The 19079-nt window shown below is 42.1% G+C and overlaps 1 long non-coding RNA gene across 1 annotated transcript; it reads left to right on the plus strand.

The window, feature by feature from the left end:
- The first annotated feature begins 1665 nt into the window (after positions 1 to 1665).
- On the plus strand, positions 1666 to 2686 carry LOC143099805 (uncharacterized). The gene is made up of 3 exons (XR_012981768.1): positions 1666 to 1748; positions 2097 to 2396; positions 2626 to 2686. It is a non-coding gene; the product is annotated as an uncharacterized LOC143099805 (long non-coding RNA).
- Positions 2687 to 19079: the final 16393 nt, after the last annotated feature.

Consider the following 19079-nt stretch of genomic DNA (forward strand, 5'->3'; position numbering starts at 1 on the left):
CAACATACCATACAAAATCTTCATCCTTGGTGCCACAGTTCAGGTAGTTATTTAGGAAAAACTGCATTTTTTGGGTTTCGGGGGGCCCAGCGCGGAGGGGGAGTGGCCCCCGGGGACCAAACAAAATTTTTCTGTAAAAGTCTAGTGGGGCTACATACCCACCAAATTTCATGTGCCCCGGTGGTTCGGTGTCCCGGGTATAGTTGACCAAAATTTCAGGAAGTAGATGATGGGGAAAAAAATAAACTAGATGTACCGCAGAGCGGTACAAAATATGACCGCCGCCCAATCCAGCACATTTTTTCCACAAAAATAAATCACGCTGAAAGGCCTATATGATTCTAACTGTCTCACTAAATTGCATTAGCCACACTCAATTCTAACTGGTATCTGCTAGACAACAAGTACCAAAACATGATTAGTTCATAGATTTCACATGTAAAATTCATTTTATACAACCCCACCCCCATCTTGCCTGTTCATAATTCTGAGAAATTCTTGAATTGTGTGCATGTGTGTGTGTACACGTTTATGTTTATGTGTGTGGGTGTGTGTGGGTGTGCGTGCATGTGCATGTGCTTGTGTGTTTGCCTGTGTGTGTGCATGTGCATGCATGCGTACATATGTCTACTGTGTGAGTATGTGTCATACGTATGATTGCTGTGAATGTATGTGTGTGCGTGTGTATTTGTTTATGCACATGTGTGCACATGGAATGGGTTAACATGACCCCTGGAGGCAAACATACGGAAAAAAATGGTCATCCTAGGCCCTACGGTTCTCACGATATTCACAGAAAACTGTCTGCCCTATCCTCCTTTTGGGGGGTCCAGTACAGCGGGGGGGCTACAGATCAAAACAAAAAACGATGTTTCCATGCTATCCATGTGGGGTTACATGCCCACCAAGTTTCGTGTACCCCGGTCTTTCAGTGTCCCGGGAATCCTTGTTGGTGTACGGTCACTAAATGTACACATAAATTATTTTATTGTAAGGCCCCCCATGAACGAAAGTTCACAAAACTTGGCATGCATTCGGAGGGTGTCATAATGATCCTACACTTTCAATTTCGTGCAGTTTTGACCATGTCAGCCAGAGATATTGTGATGAAAACACCTAATTTTTTGCTTTTTAATTTTTAACTAGGTGGCGCTATACATGAAATAGTGTAATGTGTCTAGTGGAGCTACATGGCCACCAAGTTTCATGTGTCCTGGTGTTTTGTTGCCCCGCACTAGCGGTGATCATAATTAGTGTTTACACATGTGAGGAGAGAGAGTGAAGCACTGGTGAATAAGTGTGGAATTTTCATGTTTGAGAGAGGAAATCAAGTTCCTTCCTGATAGATTTTTATGTGATATGCATAGAATCATGTGTGGTGTTTTGCCAAAAGTGTTTCATGAAATTGAAAAGAGTCAAAGGCTGATAATTAGTGTATGTTTTTGCAGATTTGGTATGAGGTTATGGTGTTCGAGTGATATGTTTAAAAAATGATGTGATGTGCAACAATTTTGTGTGTAAAGTTGAAAAAAACTGTAACTAGATATTTCTAGATGCCAACTTCTCCTGCTTGTGTGGTCATGCAGGTGCTGCCCTAAGGATTGTCACCCAGATGAGGTTGCTGTTAATTAGCAGTCACATGACTCCAGGGCCACAGACAGAGACACGCTCCAGCACAGACGCACCCAAGATGACCGTCCTGTTCCTGTTGGCCTTGACAGGATCCCTCATCAGCACTGCAAACGGAAGTAAGTTCCACTCCTCCTCATTCATCCCTCCCTCCCTTCCTCCATCTTATTTTCACACATTCAGTGGGGCTCTATGTCCTTTTCCCCATATATGCACTGTCTCTGTCTCTCCACTTAACCACTGTGTTGTGGGTCTGTTTGTGGTGTACCAGCTGTGGTCTACACTATCATCATTCTCTCTCACATCCTTCCTCTTCACACTTCTCTCGTGAGTGAGGTGATGCTTCATATCTGAAGATTACTCGTGCATTATCACTTAATATGTTTTATTTTAAAAGATTTATTTTGGTGAGTGTCCAGTCAATCTGCTTTATCTGTGGCATCCTTTGTCTTCCTCACCCACCCCAGCCATTTCAGAAAAGAGTGTGTATGGCCTCAGAAACAGGTCCATCATGTTTCCGGTGGAGCAGCTGCCTGAAGGAACAAACATCTACTCAGTCATCTGGAAACACAACCAGCGTCAAGCTGCAGAGTGGTTGGAAGGACATAAGGCACCAGCTTACTTTGGCATCTTTAAGTCCACAGCTACACTAGATATGCAAACCTGGGCCCTGACCATCTCAAACCTGCAGCCACATTTCAAAGGAAAGTATTCAGTGGAGGTGAACAACAAGGACCCAACTCAGAGTACGACCCTTACTGTAGTTGGTGAGTAAAACAAAACAATGGTCTTTCTTGAAATTAGAATAATTTGAATTAGTGACCTCAAATGTTATGGGTGGGCTAAGTTTGGCTGACATCCAGGCTACCTGTAAATGGTATAAAACAGTTTTTGTACAGTCAGTGATCTACCTTTGTCTTGCTAGATGCCAGACTTTCCCTTCAAGATTTGTGGTTTCTAAATCATACATGCTGATAATTTCACTCTATTCTGCAGATGCTGTTGTACATGGAGGGATAGGACAACAGTACAATGCCTGTAGACAAACCAAACATACATTTAGACAATGTTCAGTGGATACACAACAACACAGTCATTGCTCATTTGGATAAAGGGGAGCCACCAGCCTGCCTTCATGACAACATGGAACTGGACCACAAAACCTTCAGCTAAATGCTGCTGGTTTATATGAAATCACAGCAGATGGCATTGACTCAGCACTCATCTACCTGATTGTTGTATTTGGTGAGCAAAACTGAGGCTTTTTTATTTGTTTGTCGGTTTGTTTCTCTGGGTAGGAGTCTCACATGGCGTACTTCTGCACTTTGAGTCTCATATGGCGTACTTCTGCACTTTGAGTCTCATATGGCGTACTTCTGCACTTTGAGTCTCATATGGCGTACTTCTGCACTTTGAGTCTCATATGGCGTACTGCTGCACTTTGAGTCTCATATGGCGTACTGCTGCACTTTGAGTCTCATATGGCGTACTTCTGCACTTTGAGTCTCATATGGCGTACTTCTGCACTTTGAGTCTCATATGGCGTACTGCTGCACTTTGAGTCTCATATGGCGTACTGCTGCACTTTGAGTCTCATATGGCGTACTTCTGCACTTTGAGTCTCATATGGCGTACTTCTGCACTTTGAGTCTCACATGGCGTACTTCTGCACTTACAATACCTAATTTGAGTTTACACTGAAAATTCTGATGACACAAAGTGCACTGCTAGTCCCTGGACGGTACGCTCATAATTCTCAAAAAGTTGAGTGTGGAATGGTGGACACTTTTTGACTCTACCTAGTTTGAGTTTCTGCATCCAGGCATGAACATGCCCCCTGAGTGTAGCACTGTAGCTGCCTGCAGCTCTAGCTGTTGGCTGCAGCAACTCAAGCAAGATAGAACCGATTGTTTTTTTTCTTTCTTTTTTTTCCGTACCAACAGTACTTGTGACCTCAAGAAACAGAGATCTATGTGAAAATTTGCTGAAATTCTCCTTTAAGCATAATTCTCAAATGGGCAGGGCTGCTTTTATGGAACTATTCACATTGAAAAATTACACTAAAAGGATAAATAGGCTACCAAGTCTTACATTTGTTGTGTTAATAGTAAGTACACTGAAAGTGAGGCTATAGGTGATAGGAAATGTTTCAACATTTTGTAAGTGTAGAGTATTTGGCTATCATTCAGGTATGTCTACATAAAGCCATCTAGCATACTCAAACCCTAACTTCCATCTTTACTGCCAATTTAAGCATTTCAGGTCTGGGTTCAGGCATCAGTTCTGGTCAATACAGACGATGACTAAAATACATAGAGGTGTTTACTTCATGATATTCTTGCATTCTCCTTTACAGAACCCGTTAACAGATCACATGCTCTGGTTTATGCAGCAGTTTCCCTCTTCCTCCTACTACTACTGATGTTGTGGTATGTAAACCGCAAAACATATGTAATAAATCAAGTCATTTTATTAGAGTAGCACTGCAGAATTGTCATGCCATTATGGAAAATATGACTTGTGTGTTTACTGAAATTGATATATTTTGTGTATGCTAAAGGTTCTGCAATCAGAGGAGCCGCAACTCCGCTGACTAACAAAGATGGCGGCTAATTGCCATGACTCCATGATAGCTCCAGCCAACCAGGGAGAGAGGTTCCTGCTGACCAGGGAGAGAGGTTCCTGCTGACCAGGGAGAGAGGTTCCTGCTGACCTGAGACACAGCTGCTCCTGACTGGACTATGTCCTTTTCCTGGGTCTGATCTGATGGATGCTAGGGATTGTGTGTGTGTGTGTGTGTGTGTGTTTGTGTGTGTGTGTGTGTGTGGGGGGGGGGGGGGTTGTGTGTTTATGTGTCTGTGTGTCATTGGCATCACACACAAGCAATGGCAATAAAGTAGTACACAAAATTATTTTAATATTTTGTTATTGCTTATTCAGAGAAAAGTTTATGTTTTGACGTGCCTAGGAATCTGGAACTAGTGCCAGTTTTTGATGTGTGACGGCTACCGTGGTTCTAAACAAGACAGCGCTTGGGAGGTTGGTTGCAATATAACACCTAACCACTAGATGGTAGAAATTCTTACACAGGGGCAGTGGCGCAAAAAGTGGGTATGCGCTATATGCGACGCATAGGGGTGCAGCTCCATGGGGGCGCCAAAGCGATGGTAAAAAAAATAAAACTAGATGTACCGCGTAGCGGTACAAAATATGACCGCCGCTCAGTCCTGCACATCCATTCCACGAAAATAAATCATATTAATGAATTTGTCTCCATCTTCTACTCCATCCCCCACTCTTGAAACTTTTGTGTGTATGCTTGTTTGGAATGTGTGTTTGCACACATTCCGCACACAAAGTAGCCTACTGGCGCTGCAAAGGTGAATAGATTTGTTTCTGGGCCAAAAAATCTGTAACATTGTTATAAAACCTTTAAAATCTCTAAACAATCACAAGTAGGGCAGTTCATCACAGTCCATCCATTGCAACTGGACTGATGAAAGGTACACCTGTAGGCTACATTGTATTTGGGAAAAGCAGAAGGTAGCAGCATAATGTATTTATTTATTTATTATTAAACAAAACAATCCCTGTCAGTTCCATGCAGTTTTCAACAGCTATCAAGAAGAGAGGTCATGTCATGGATTTTTGTGAATGTTTCTTCTTCTACATATGCATAAGTTTAGTCATCTAGTTCAAATGATATTCAGCTTTATTGTTTATTGTCACAAATTAAATACCAGTAGTCTAAAACAAAATGCCGTTTTACCCAGTGGTGCAAATAACTGACATGTCCAAAAGGGCCTTCATGAAATGCGTTGCGAGACTGTTCATACACATTTTAACGGCAAAGTTGAAGACCTACTGTCCGTTATTGTTTGTACAAATAATATGCTGATTAATTTTCCCTTGCATTTTGCAACCATGAGGTCCATGGTTAAGCTCAATCTTTTGACGCAATCTTTTGATTTTCACCCAGCCTAGTCCCGATAGAAATATTGTTTAATTTTGCGATTGAGATATCCACGCACTGGCGCCCCCCCTGCGACGTGTTCGCCCCCCGGTTTTAGAGCTATTCTAAATGCAAAATTGCATAGAGGGAGTTATGACAAAAACCGTGACTTAACAAACTATAAGCTATATAAGGTAGGCCCTATGCTAGGCCTATTACACAACACAAATTGTCACTAGGCTATGCTGGCGACCCAAATAAAATCTCCGTTGGAACCAATGGCTTACACCTTACAGTATCAAGCTGCCACCTCTTGGCGAAAAGTTAATAGTTTTTCACATCAGTAGTAATACATTTCACGTAGCTGTGAATCACGGAAAGGGCGAATGAAGTGGACACTTCTAAATGGAACCCAACCCACTGTACAGTAGCTCAAGGTCTGTGGCTAAAGCAGCCATAATGAAAGCGTTATCATTGTTTGGATACTTCACACACACGTGTTTTTTAATCGCATAGACTACAACTACCAAGCTGGAATCAAAGCACATCGACTCCCCTCTCACACCCTAAACACGCACTTCGAACAAACAAAAAGCGCCTCAGTCTCACGGAATAGCCATAGGCAAAACTGTATCTGACCGGTGTAACGTTGGTACGAAATCATCCATCGCAAAGAATGATTTTTGTAGCACGTGCAACAAATATGTGTAGGTACAGCCCTGCCCTGAATACATCTCAACGTGCGCTCTAAAACATCTGGTTTAAATGGAGATGTAGATCATCACGGGTGCGTTAATAAATCTACATTGTGGCGAGTTGACACAAATTATTCACTTTGACGAATTTATGTAGTTTCAGTTACTTTACTTTGAGCCATGCTCTTCCTTACTTGAATCACCTTTGAAAATAGAGGATTGAAGTAGCCTATATGGGTGTTTGGGAATGAACGTTGACTCAGATGCTTTTTGAGACCTTGAGCAGAAATGTCCCAGCCCGGTGTTTAGGGTGCATCATAGACAGGTTATCTTTCAGGTAGCCTATATATTTTCCATTAAAAAACCATCACGTAGCGAACGTGTTGTGGCTAACTCACTTAGCTCCTGTTAGTAGCCTAGGTTATGGTCATAAGCAAATGAGATGACAGTCGAAAGATACAATTAGTGCTGTTATCGATTTGCTTGGTAGCCTATAAACGCATTTATGGTTTTCTACAAATACATCAATAATGAAATTGGTCTCCATCACTTAACCATGCTAACGGTAACATTATTTTACCTACGTTCTGCTATTAATTAGCGTAGCCTACCTGCAGTAAAAAACAAGCATGTCCGATAAACATTCTCAGATTTATTTCGGCTTCAAGAGGAAATGGGAATTACATGTCATGCAGAAATCATCCTACCTTTAGACGTTCTCTGCGGTAAACTACTGTAGCCTACAGTCTTGTCCTTGTAGGAAGCATAGTGTCTTTCCAACCCACTTTAGATTAACTTCCAACAAAATTACGTCTCACTGCAACGATGCGCCATCTAGTGGACAAACGATTACTTATCGCCAATACTGGAAATGCAGCCATGATGATAATGATGAATATTTATTTTGGCTTTCTTTTAATCCTACTGAATTTGTAATTATGTATCAGCCGTTCTTATACCGATAGTATGTGGGTGCCTGTGTGTGTGTGTGCATGTGTATATGTGTGCACCACCATCTACAGGCCAATGAGTGTACAGTCACTAAATGTACACATAACTTAATTTTTTAGACCCCCCCATGGATGAAATTCTACGAAACTTGGCATACCCCCAGAGAATGTCAGGTTAATCATACACATAAAATTTGGTGCAGTTCTGAACGTCTTTACTGAAGAGAGAGGCGATTAAAGCAGAATGATATTGCATTTTCATTTTTTACCGGGGGGGGGGGGGGGTGCAAATCACAAACGAGTGATTATGGGCTAGATTGATGTGGGCCCTTGAGACCAACATACCATAAAAATTTCTTCATCCTCGGTGCCACGGTTCAGGTAGTTATTTAGGAAAAACTGCATTTTTTGGGTTTCGGGGGGCCCAGCGCGGAGGGGGAGTGGCCCCCGGGGACCAAACGAAATTTTTCCGTAAAAGTCTAGTGGGGCTACATACCCACCAAATTTCATGTGCCCCGGTGTTTCGGTGCCCCGGGTATCGTTGACCAAAATTTCCGGAAGTAGATGACGGAAAAAAATAAAAAATAAAAAAACTTTGACAATCCCTATATGACCGCTTCGCTAGCTTCGCTAGCGGCGGTCATAATAATATATTTGGTATTTTCTATATGTAGCTACTGCTGTCCGTTTCTGAATCATTTCAACATTTTCTCAATGTTCTATAACATTTTAGAGGACTAACAGGCTAGAGTAGGCGCCCTATCTCATAAGATTCCATCATAGAATTTTGACATAGAAGAGGGAGTGGGGGCGCCGTGAGCGCTGGGCGAGCAGATAGGCCTACGAGTAGTGAGTTGCCGTCTATGGAAAAAGATGGATACAGCAAAAAAAAGCTGTTGACGACTAAAAATAGAAAAAGAAAGAGGGAAAAGGAGATGGCATGTCAAGGGATGCAACAGCAGTTAATTAAGTGAAAGGTGAAAGGCAACAGGTAGGATTTAAAGTGATGACGTCTGTACTTGGAGGCTTGCAAATATGAATGTTAACAGACTAACTAGCGTTTGTTAAGCATAATACCGATTGAAACATAGCCTATTCCATTCAGATAGCTAGGTGGCTACCATGCTCATACTGCACTTTTAATGGCCAACTGCAAACAGAAATGTCATGCTAGCAGCAACTCATTACATGTTTCTATATCCTAACAATGAAGGCTCCTTGTAATAACTTAATATTGTGTTGTCAATGTGGTGCAAACAAACAAGGCTAGAGTGCTTATCAGCCTTAGGCCTATCCATTGTGAGCAATAGCTGGCAAAAGGACGTTATGAGAACCGTTTAGACTCTCTTAAAGTGGCAATGCACCATTTATCAATACTTATCAAGTGTAACATCAAGTTAAACATCAAATTGGCAGCATTTCTTTAAAAACATATTCAATAGACACTAATGCACAGTAATAGTGTAAATAATGGGCCTTTTGTTTTGCTTTAGTTGTTTGTGTTTGTGTTTTTTTTTTTTTTTTTTGGGGGGGGGGCGCCAATATTGTTGCTGCATACCCCTCAAAAATGGGTAGCTGCGCCCCTGCACAGGGGGGCTTTAAGATTATTTGTTTCTTTACTTTTGTTCACCTGAAAATGCTGTGGTCTAATACCAACTGTGAAATGTCCTAAGTTATTTAACACATCAAAATGTAAATACCAGAAAATAAAAGCTGAAATTCTGAACTCTTGTCTCATGTTCATGTTTCGATCTTAAACCCAAATGTTTTTAGTTAACAACAAAAACAAAGAAATTGTCCATTTCAATACCTTTGGAGGGGACTGTATTAGGTTGTTTCAGCTGTGGATGCTATGACCTTTACAGAGACATACAAACTGTACTTACATCAGGGACGTCACTAGGATTTAGAGACTTTAGAGCTTAGCCCTTATCAGTTTATCCAATGCGTGCGCATAGCGCGTGCCAACATTTTGTCAAGTGCTTCTTTAATTCATCATTTATTACAGTAAAGACTATAGCATATCTAATAATGCCTGTTTTCTGTCTCACCCAATTTTCTTTACCTGCCTCCTAAGACCTCCTGCTTCCCTCTCCTGATTCTTCAGGATGTCCTCTTTAAAAATATATATCCTATATTTAAAGGCAACATCCATAATATTCATCCAAATTATGTAAGGGATAATGTATAGAACGCCGGTAATAATCGGAACATAAGTCCCGACAGGGCGAACAGGACCCCGACGCGCAGCGGAGGGGTCTTGTTTCGTCCTGAAGGGACTTATGTTCCGATAATTACCGGCGTTCTATACATTATCCCGCTTATTACACGGCTACTTGCCAAAACGAAATAATAAACTCCCCACGATATCACTTTAGCCTACATAACCTTTGTTACCGTTCATAGTGGCATTTGCTGAGAAACAAATAGTTCGCAACAACACACGCTGCTGAACTTGAATCAAACATTCTTTAGAACACAGCTGGTCAACCGTCTGCTTTCACGTTTGAATGAAGTTCCAGTCCTTGCGTAGTGATATGAAAGACATTAATCAGAAGCACAAAACCCGTTGCCATTGACAGCGGTGATTAAATGCTTTGCCGGTGATTTATGTAGATTTAACATAGGCCCGAACGTTGGGAAGGCCCATTCATGTGAATGGAACTTTCTGCAGCACTCTGAAGAGCCGTGTAATAAGTCTATTTAATTTATAAGGCTGCAGCCAGCTAGTTAGAGGGGAATTCCTGTGTAAAATGGAATGCTTAGCATGAACTCTTTACAGGACTAGGAACTGGGCAGCAGGTGGTGTCCACTATACAATTAACAAAACCACTACTATTAATAATAAATCTCTCACTATGCATTCACTTTCACTAAACTACAACACATCTCATCATCATCTCTTACTAAACGTATAAAACGTCCTTATTAATCCCCTATTGTAATTTCACCCCTTATCAATCCTTGACCTTTCTTTTAAAAAAAAAAAAAAAACGTCATTATTCCCTCCCGGACACATTCCATGACACAGGAGGAAGAGGGAGACTCAAACACTCGCGCGCACACACACAAACACCCTCGCGCACACGCCAGCGAGAGACACAGAGGAACACTAGTGACAAGTCTCGGTGCGCAACACATTTTTAATAAATTATCTTTACACTTACGAAGTTATCAATGCCTCTATTTATATGTAGGGGCCTTCATTGTACTACCAAAGAAGCGTCGGGCTACTTTGAGACTTGTTAAATGGATTTCTATTTAAGCCGACAGCAGCACTAACAGCTTTTTCGAAACATCGGCCAGAGCGTTCAAACTCGTTACCATGCTAAGCATAAGCAAAACACATTTTACACCGGATTTCCCCATTAAAGGAACTCGTGAGTTGCACAGTTTTGAAAACGAACGTTAAGGGTTGTTTTAAGGACATGTTTGTGCATGCCCATAGACAGCCACTCTGAAGCAGTAAAGGCCATTCAAAACGAGTCAGAAAAGTCGAGACAGGACCAATCGTCAAAATTTCGGTGTCCACCACTCTAGTTCATCCAGAACAAACCAGAAAAGGGACTCAAAGTGCTAAATACCGGAATTATCCTTTAAGTTATCCATAATTAATGAAACAATAAATTATGGACGTTTTGGCTGGTCGTTAGTTCATGGACACAAGTAGATTCGACCTGTATGCCTAGTAGATCTTGATTGACTTTGCAGGCTCAGTCAGCATCAGCTGCTCTGCCACTCACCGCGCTCTGCTTCTCCCTCACACTCCTCAGGTACCTTCGTAAGTCCATTTGGTCAAATTTCACTCTGTGATCTGTAATCTCTTTTGTCAATTTCCCTCTTATTTCTTACCCCGAGTGCCAAGTTGTCAACCCGACCCTTCAGAAAATGTAGGCTAACGTTAACGTTTTTTTTATTTGTATGTTGTTACCAGGGCCAAATTCATTGCTTGGATGGGCTGCTCATCAAGTCATGCAAATCAAGTGTTGGAGCAGTGTTTGCCACGGGACCCCAGGCTGATGCTTGATGTCCTCAGCCAGCTACCTGCTGCACCTCCAACTGTACCTTGTGTCCCAGGACAATCATTGTGGTGCGTCTGCCAGAGGTGCAGAGAAATGCCAACAGTGGTGGAAAGGAAATACTGCAATCAACGACCACCTGAGAGCATTTCAACACTGCGTAACACCTAGCTAGTAGGATCTGGAATGACCTGTGTGCTGTGGCTGACCATACAGATGAAGGAGAAGATAACAGTCAGTTCTTGCATGCAGCATACAGACAACTTGCCGCTTGGCAGTGCAGGACTCTTGGTCCTGGACACCAAGTCCAAACTGCTGCGTTTGGGCAATTCGGTACCATTTTCCAGATTCTCATGGACAGTAGAAGGGGTTCACTCCCAGAAGGGTATAGCTTCTACTTATGGCTATAGTTATTTATATCATGTTTATAATTACATATTTATAGAAATTTCTTACTTAATAAAGTGTCTTTTCTAAAATGCTTTGCGTCTACTTTCATAGATGTCGAAACAAATACATTACTTTAGCATAAAGATGTCTTTTGGACCAAATCAAAAACAATATAACTTTCATTTGTGGGCAATTAGAAGGCATCAGGATTGTTCATAAGGCTTTGACATAACAGGGTTTATTTGGCAAACTACAAGACAAAGTGTTGGTCATCTTTGAAAACTTCATGGTGCATTCAATATGGTTCCTCTGTCTGTGGCAATGTGTGTGACCTGTGGAAAGAGCATAACGAATTTAGGAACTTAGGACTGGCCCTCCTGGTGGAAAATACTAGTTTTTGATATTGAAAATATAATTTAGTCTAAATGACACCTGGCTTGTTTGAAAATACAAATCTGACTTTTTCAGCGTTGATGGTGGTAAAAAGCAGCGTTGATGGTGGTAAAAAGACATACAGTATGTTGTTGGCCCTGTGATTAGAGGGAGAAAGACATTAAGAGCAAAAAACTACTGTACTGTTGTTGATGGCGCGTGCCACTCGCCTACTGTCCTGTGCCACTGACAACTGTCCCGCACCACTGCTCCTGACTCATGCCACTTATCCTGTGCTCCTTGCCAACATACCAACTGACAGCAGCTGAGGGGAGGATGACACTGCAGAAAATAAACCCCCACAAAGCTGCAGGTCCCTCTGGTGTCCCGGGCCGGGTCTTGAAGGACTGCCCGTACCAGATGTCATGACGGACATTTTTCAACATCTCACTCTCCCAGGCCACTGTACCAACATGCTTCAAGACATCCACCATCGTCCCTGTGCCAAAGGCCGCGACAGTGTCCTGTCTAAATGACTACCGCCCGATCGCTCTCACACCAATAGCGATGAAGTGCTTTGAGAGGCTGGTTATGTCGCACATAAAAAAGTCCATCGACATCACAGCTGACCCTCACCAGTACGCCTACAGACGGAACCGCTCCACAGCCGACGCCATCGCTGCTGTGGTCCACCAGTCCCTCACACACCTGGAGAACAAGGACTCCTATGTGAGGCTGCATTCAACACAATCATCCCACAGACACTAAACAAACTGCCAGGTCACTAGTTCTAGCTCCACCACTCTGCAACTGGATGTTGGAGTTTCTGACCAACAGACCCCAGACTGTAAGGGTAAACAACACCACATCTTCATACATCATCCTCAACACTGGCTCCCCCCAGGGCTGCGTCCTCAGCCCGCTGCTCTACACACTGCTCACACATGACTGCAGAGCTCTCTATGACAGCAACCTCATAGTGACGTTTGCAGATGACACTGCAGTGGTGGGGCTTATCACCAAAGGGAATGAGGTGACATACAGGCAGGAGGTGGATAGACTGGAGTTATGGTGCAAGGAGAACAATCTTATCCTGAACACCAATACCCCCCCCCCCCCCCCCCATTTCTGCATAGAAGGTACAGCAGTGGAGAGGTTACCCAGCATCAAGTACCTTGGAGTAAAGAAGGCAGGGCTGGATATAAAAATCCTCAGCTCCTTCTACAGGTGTGCAGTGGAAAGCACCCTGTCCTCCTGCATCACTGTGTGGTATGCCAGCTGCAAAGTGCCAGAGAAGGAGATGCTGCAGAGGGTGGTGAGGTCTGCACAACGGACCATTGGATGCGACCTACCAGCCCTCTCAGACATTTACTGCAAACATCACCTACACTAGACCAATGTTTACTCTGAATGATTCTGGACTTCGACGCAATTGGACAACACTACAACCTCCAACGTTGCAGCGCTGTCGTCATCAGTTTAGTTCGCCTCTGGCCCGCCTATATCAGATACGCCGATTTTATTGGTTCCCCGGGATGCAAGGGGTAAAAGTAACGTGCATCATTGCCAGTGTAATCGAGTAATCTAACGCGCTACTACAAACCAGTAATCAGATTAAACTTATCTAAATCATTGTGCATTACTATTTTTGTAATTTTCCTTAGTAAAAAGATATATTATTTGCTTTCTTCTTGTCTCAGGGATTAACGTCATGTAGGCTATGCTCACGTTTTCAGCATGAGGACAACTCACGTGTAAAACCACGCAGCGACACAAACGTAAACAACATTAAGGTACATTGTACATTCTGTGCTGGCGACAAAGTGCTGTCTAGCTAGACATCCCAAGTCTCCCGAAGTTTTGGGAGTCTCCCACATATTGATAGCGGCTTCCTGACGACCGCAAATTACATAAAATCTCCCGGAACCTAGAGCGAACAAGAGCACGCAAGCCAGACCGGACTTCAAATCGCGTGCGCATCTGAATTTAATGCGCACACAACGGAGAGGGATAGAGAGGAGTGGTGCGTGTGTGCCTGAAGCGCATCCAAGACAGAGAGCATTCTCCTGGTCTGTTTTGCTAAATCAACCAATCAGTTTTCAGTGTAGGTGGGCTTATATCTCTTTTCTCCCGAACTTAATTAATCCATAGGTGCCAACTCTCATGCATTGGCCGTGAGACACACGCATTTGATTAGTTTCACACACTCACACGCCACACCCCCGATTTCTCACGCTGAAGTGTCAACCCCGTCGGTCAGATGCCTGAAAAATGAGTTTAACCTATAGATCTACCTGTTGAGCCACGGTTATGCTTTCAGAGACGGTGAGAGGGTTCAAGAGCACCCCCTGTCTGTGGAATTTTCTACATTTTCTCTCATTTGCGATGCTACTTCAGAAGCTGTCCCAGGCGCATTCCCCCCGCATTTCCCCGGCTTCAGGTATGCTTTGAGTATTATTGAGTAGGCTATTTTTCACGCTGAAGTGTCAACCTGGTAGGTCAAATACCTGGCAGATGAGGTTCAACTAAACTAAACCTATATATCACACATCAGGTGAACATGCGGAATCTAAGCTTTCCAATGATATTAGCGCCAAGTTGCTGTGATAAATGGGAGAAAATTAACATTGAACCGACATGCAATTTAGGCTAATCATATTTGCATTTTGCACACAGTGCACACCCATTACTCTCGGTTAAATATTTCACTAACCCTTCACGTGGCAAACCCAATATCACAATAAACAGCAAACCGTACCGAATACAAGGATCTAAGTGAATAAGTGATTCCTGAGTAATCCGGTTTTGAAATTGCAACACATTTCTACATAGCCTCATTGGGGTGAAATTATAATGTATTCTAATGTAAACTATTTGTCAGTAGGCCTACATACATTTTTGTAAATTGCTCAGCCATAGATTATCCCACTATCATGGTTCTTATATTGTCAGGTTCCAGCCATCCCATTACAGATAAATGAATATATTTATATTGGCATGCTTCCTAGTGACATTAATGCAAAAATATGAAGAAAATCAAATAACGAGACACAAATATTGATATAAAGTCTGACATAAGCCATATGCAAACATTCACATCATGCAGATATGGGTACATCCTGAAAAAGGAATAGCATGTAGGCTATAGGCTATGGCCATTACAATGACCAATATATTATCTTAAATAAGCTGAATATTTATATTATTAAACTAGCTGAATACACAGGTGACCACTTCTGCATAATTTCATGGAGTGCTGAAATGTACACACATTTTTGAACATTTCTGAACTGTGAAATGTAGCATATGTTTTTGTGGTTGTGAACTTATTGCAATATCACCATAACTATTCCACCTGTGTGTGCATGGTTATAATTCTGAAGTGCAAAATAGCTTAGGCTACAGCACAAATATTTCCATAAAAATAAGCAAGTCTGACCTCTGAATTTATTTTGAAAGAGCACCTGATTGATGCATTTAAAAGTTAAAATATACAAACATTTCTTAAATTCTTACAAAACACCCACCCACTTTTTAAAATTGTTAGTTTGGACCCCCTCACTTTTGTTGTGCGAAATACCAGTGCTGTTTTCAGCATCTGTTTAGTGCTTCATTGTCATTTTCATTGGATTCACGGTTTAGTTTGATATTTAATTTACTTTTGGACTGTTTGATTATATTGTTAAATGTTGGGACTGATGGGCACTGAAATCTGGGGAGGTATTTGATGATCGATCACTATTACGTTCCATGTAGTTGAAAGAGTGTCTGGATTTCAAACAAACCATCCGCTTTCATGCGTTCATTGAACGTCTGCGGTGCTGTAATGGAAACCTTATTGCGTAGCCAAGTAGCCTATTGAGTTATTTTTAAATTATGCATGATTTACTTTTTATTAATTTTGTAGGCTGGTTTTATTTTGTTATATAGAAGTATCTAAATAACCTGTTAAAATGTACCAGAATTCAGGAAATTGCATCTAGTCCAAAAAAACATTTCTGGGGGAGGACCCCCATACCCCCCCTCTGAAATGTCCCACCCACTTTCAGAATGCCTCCGACGCCCATGGTCCTAGTAGTAGGCTAGATCCCTTTGATACCAATGTTCATTTAACTCTGGGACCCTGGTCCCAGGGATGGATTACTGCACGGGCCTTCCGGGCCCAGACCCAGGGGCCCAAGGTGTCAGGGGGCCCTGAAGCCCAAGCCTTTGCATGGAATCATTGCCTCAATATCAACACATCAGGATGTAGGCTATGAATCTGATTGAATTTAGTATTGGCCATCCCCAAAATGCTAGCCTGACGAGCCAGACCCACATTAAAATGTAGGGTCTGGGCAATCACCGTTCGCAGTGCTCAGTCCGAGGGGCGGGATAATCGGTTGTCTTTCAAATTCCCTCTGCACACAATAGGACAGCACTGAGTCCCATGCGTTTTACCACCAGCGGAGCTAGTTGGCTAGTTCAAACTTTTGCCATCTCAAAACAAGCTTAACTCGTGTCACACTGTTGGCCAACAGCAATATCCATCTTCTTTGTTTTCAAGTAGCAGGGAATTCAAGCCAAACCGTTGCAACTCTGCCATCAATCATTATGTTATGCCCCCCTAACGACTCTATAGACGATTTGATTGGCCTGATAGAAGTTTAATTTTTCGAGCTCACAAGCCAACGGAGAGTTGCTAGACTAGCCCTGGAAGCAAATGTAATTTGCTGCCGCTAGGGTGTGTCTAGATTTCTAAGCTACCAAAATGCACCAGAATACCGGAAACCCCCCTTCCACATATGCGACAATTAGTGGGGAGCCCTTAATACATGTGGGCCCAGGGGCCCGAAAGTTCATAATCCGTCTATGCCTGGTCCCTACACCTGAGAACCACTGATGTACGTTTTTTTTACTGTACGGTATAATGCTGAATGAGCCAAACAAAAATTTCTGCAGCAAAATTTTGGTTGGCCCCACCAAATCTCACTCCAAGGTTTTTTGAAAAGTTGGCAGCCCTGATTAATCAGTTCAGTCAGTGTAGCTTATCTAGGAACAGGAGCGTCATGGCAGAGTCAGTGCCCCTCAAAAAGGAACATTTAAGACCCATTTCACATCAGACTACACAAAAGTGTACCCAATTGTCTCATAAGAGTAAAACATAATGATAGTCTTGCACACTGCACTGTTTGTAACAGTGACTTTAGCATTGCTCACGCGGGTTAAATGATTGCAAAAGATTTGTTGAGGTGAGTTTAACAAGTGTAATTTCATTTGCATATTACTCAGGCCTATATTACCGTAGATGGCTAGTTGCCAAGGCTACATGAAAAGGCCAAACTACCAAAATCTACATATTTTACTATCACAATTTCTATCAATAGGCATTCCTTATTTGGTGTACTGACTAGACATTATTGAACAAACATATGAATTTCAGTATCTAAGTAGGTTAGGTTGGGATGTCTGCTATACATTGTTGACATTACTGTTAAAATGCACTTCCAGCATAGTGAGTATTGGCAAAACCGGTTATCATTTTTATGAGGCGGTGGGGGTGTTGTCGGCAGCTGCTGAAAGTAACTAATAAAGTAACTTGTAATCTAACTTAGTTACTTTTAAAATCAAGTAATCAGTAAAGTAACTAAGTTACTTTTTAAAGGAGTAATCAGTAATCAGATTACTTTTTCAAGGTAACTGTGGCAACACTGATCATTGCTCATTGCCAGAGTGTCTCGCAGAGACAATTCCATTGTGCTCTCGCGAGTACTTTGGATTTCCAGGGTAGACGAGATGCGCGTTTAGGAGAGTTTCAATTGCACGGGAGCAGCAGGGTAGACGAGATGCGCGTTTAGGAGAGTTTCAATTGCACGGGAGCAGCACGGGAGGGCGGGCGAGGAAATAGCGAGCTAGCTCTCCGTTTTGTTTGAAAGTCAACAGAAGTGACGTTACCCAACATTACTTAGAGCACCTTTAATATTGTGCTATAAATGTGGTACAAACAAAAAATCTACATTGAGTCTACACCTTCACTGGCAAAAAGGTGTAGACTCAATGCCCTTAAAGTGACAGTGCACCATTTATACTAGTACTTCAAACTACTACTAATATTTTAATAGTAGTATTTTTCTTAAAAATACTTTTTTGGAGGGGGGGGGGGGGGGGTGGCACCACAAAGCAGTTCTGCTTTGGGCACCCAAATGGCCAGCAGCAGCACTGCTTTTGGGACCTTCCTGTTTGTCTTGCCAACTGGTGATGCAATTCCTGCATTTACTGGATGGTGGTGCGAAGCCTGCGAATTCTGCAGTGAGCATTTCACACATGCACACAGGAACATGCATATTGCATTCATCCAATAATCTCAAGGTTATTCTATACCCATCATCCACCATACCATACCATACCATTACCATCATCAACCTAAAATACATAACACCATATCTGCAAAAAATGTAACCCTGTTCCAGGGAGAAATCTGCACTGAATCATATGCATATATGCATATTCATTCATTTCTCAGGTATGTTTTTTTTAATTTAACCTCATGGGAGGTGCCACGGCCCTGTGCATGATGATAATTATCATCAGTATCTGTCTTAACACATAATGTTAGTTATTAGCCTGTAATCACTTTTGAAAATTAGCTGAAAGGTATGTATGCAAGGGATCACTCCATCAGTTGTATTCATGTTCACAAACTAGGATGAAGGTGTGGGTTGGTTACATGGAAGCTTACATGTGGATGACAAATAGAAGAGGAAGTTGTTCTCACTTGCCCTGTATAGGAAATGTTATCCAGTATATTAAATCTATACAATGATGATGAATGAATACAACAGAAAGTTTACTTCTAAATTCATTGCATAGGTGTGTCTGGAATAGTGAACTTCATCCCATTCAATTAGGACCTTGGTGAATCTTATGTCCATTTCTTACCACAAGGGGGGGCTAGATGACCGTGTAACTTGCCAAAGTGTAGGCCATGTGCAACTTCATAACAATTGACAGGTGTTGACATAGTATTTATGATTTATTCTCATTGTACATATCTGGCCAGCTGACAGTGTAGTGTACATGTATGACATGTCAC

The sequence above is a fragment of the Alosa pseudoharengus genome, unplaced genomic scaffold, assembly GCF_046254945.1.
Source record: "Alosa pseudoharengus isolate Yale_2024_CS ecotype anadromous, Long Island Sound unplaced genomic scaffold, YU_APseudo_1.1 YU_APseudo_1.1_scf_3, whole genome shotgun sequence".
Classification (NCBI taxonomy): domain Eukaryota; kingdom Metazoa; phylum Chordata; class Actinopteri; order Clupeiformes; family Clupeidae; genus Alosa; species Alosa pseudoharengus.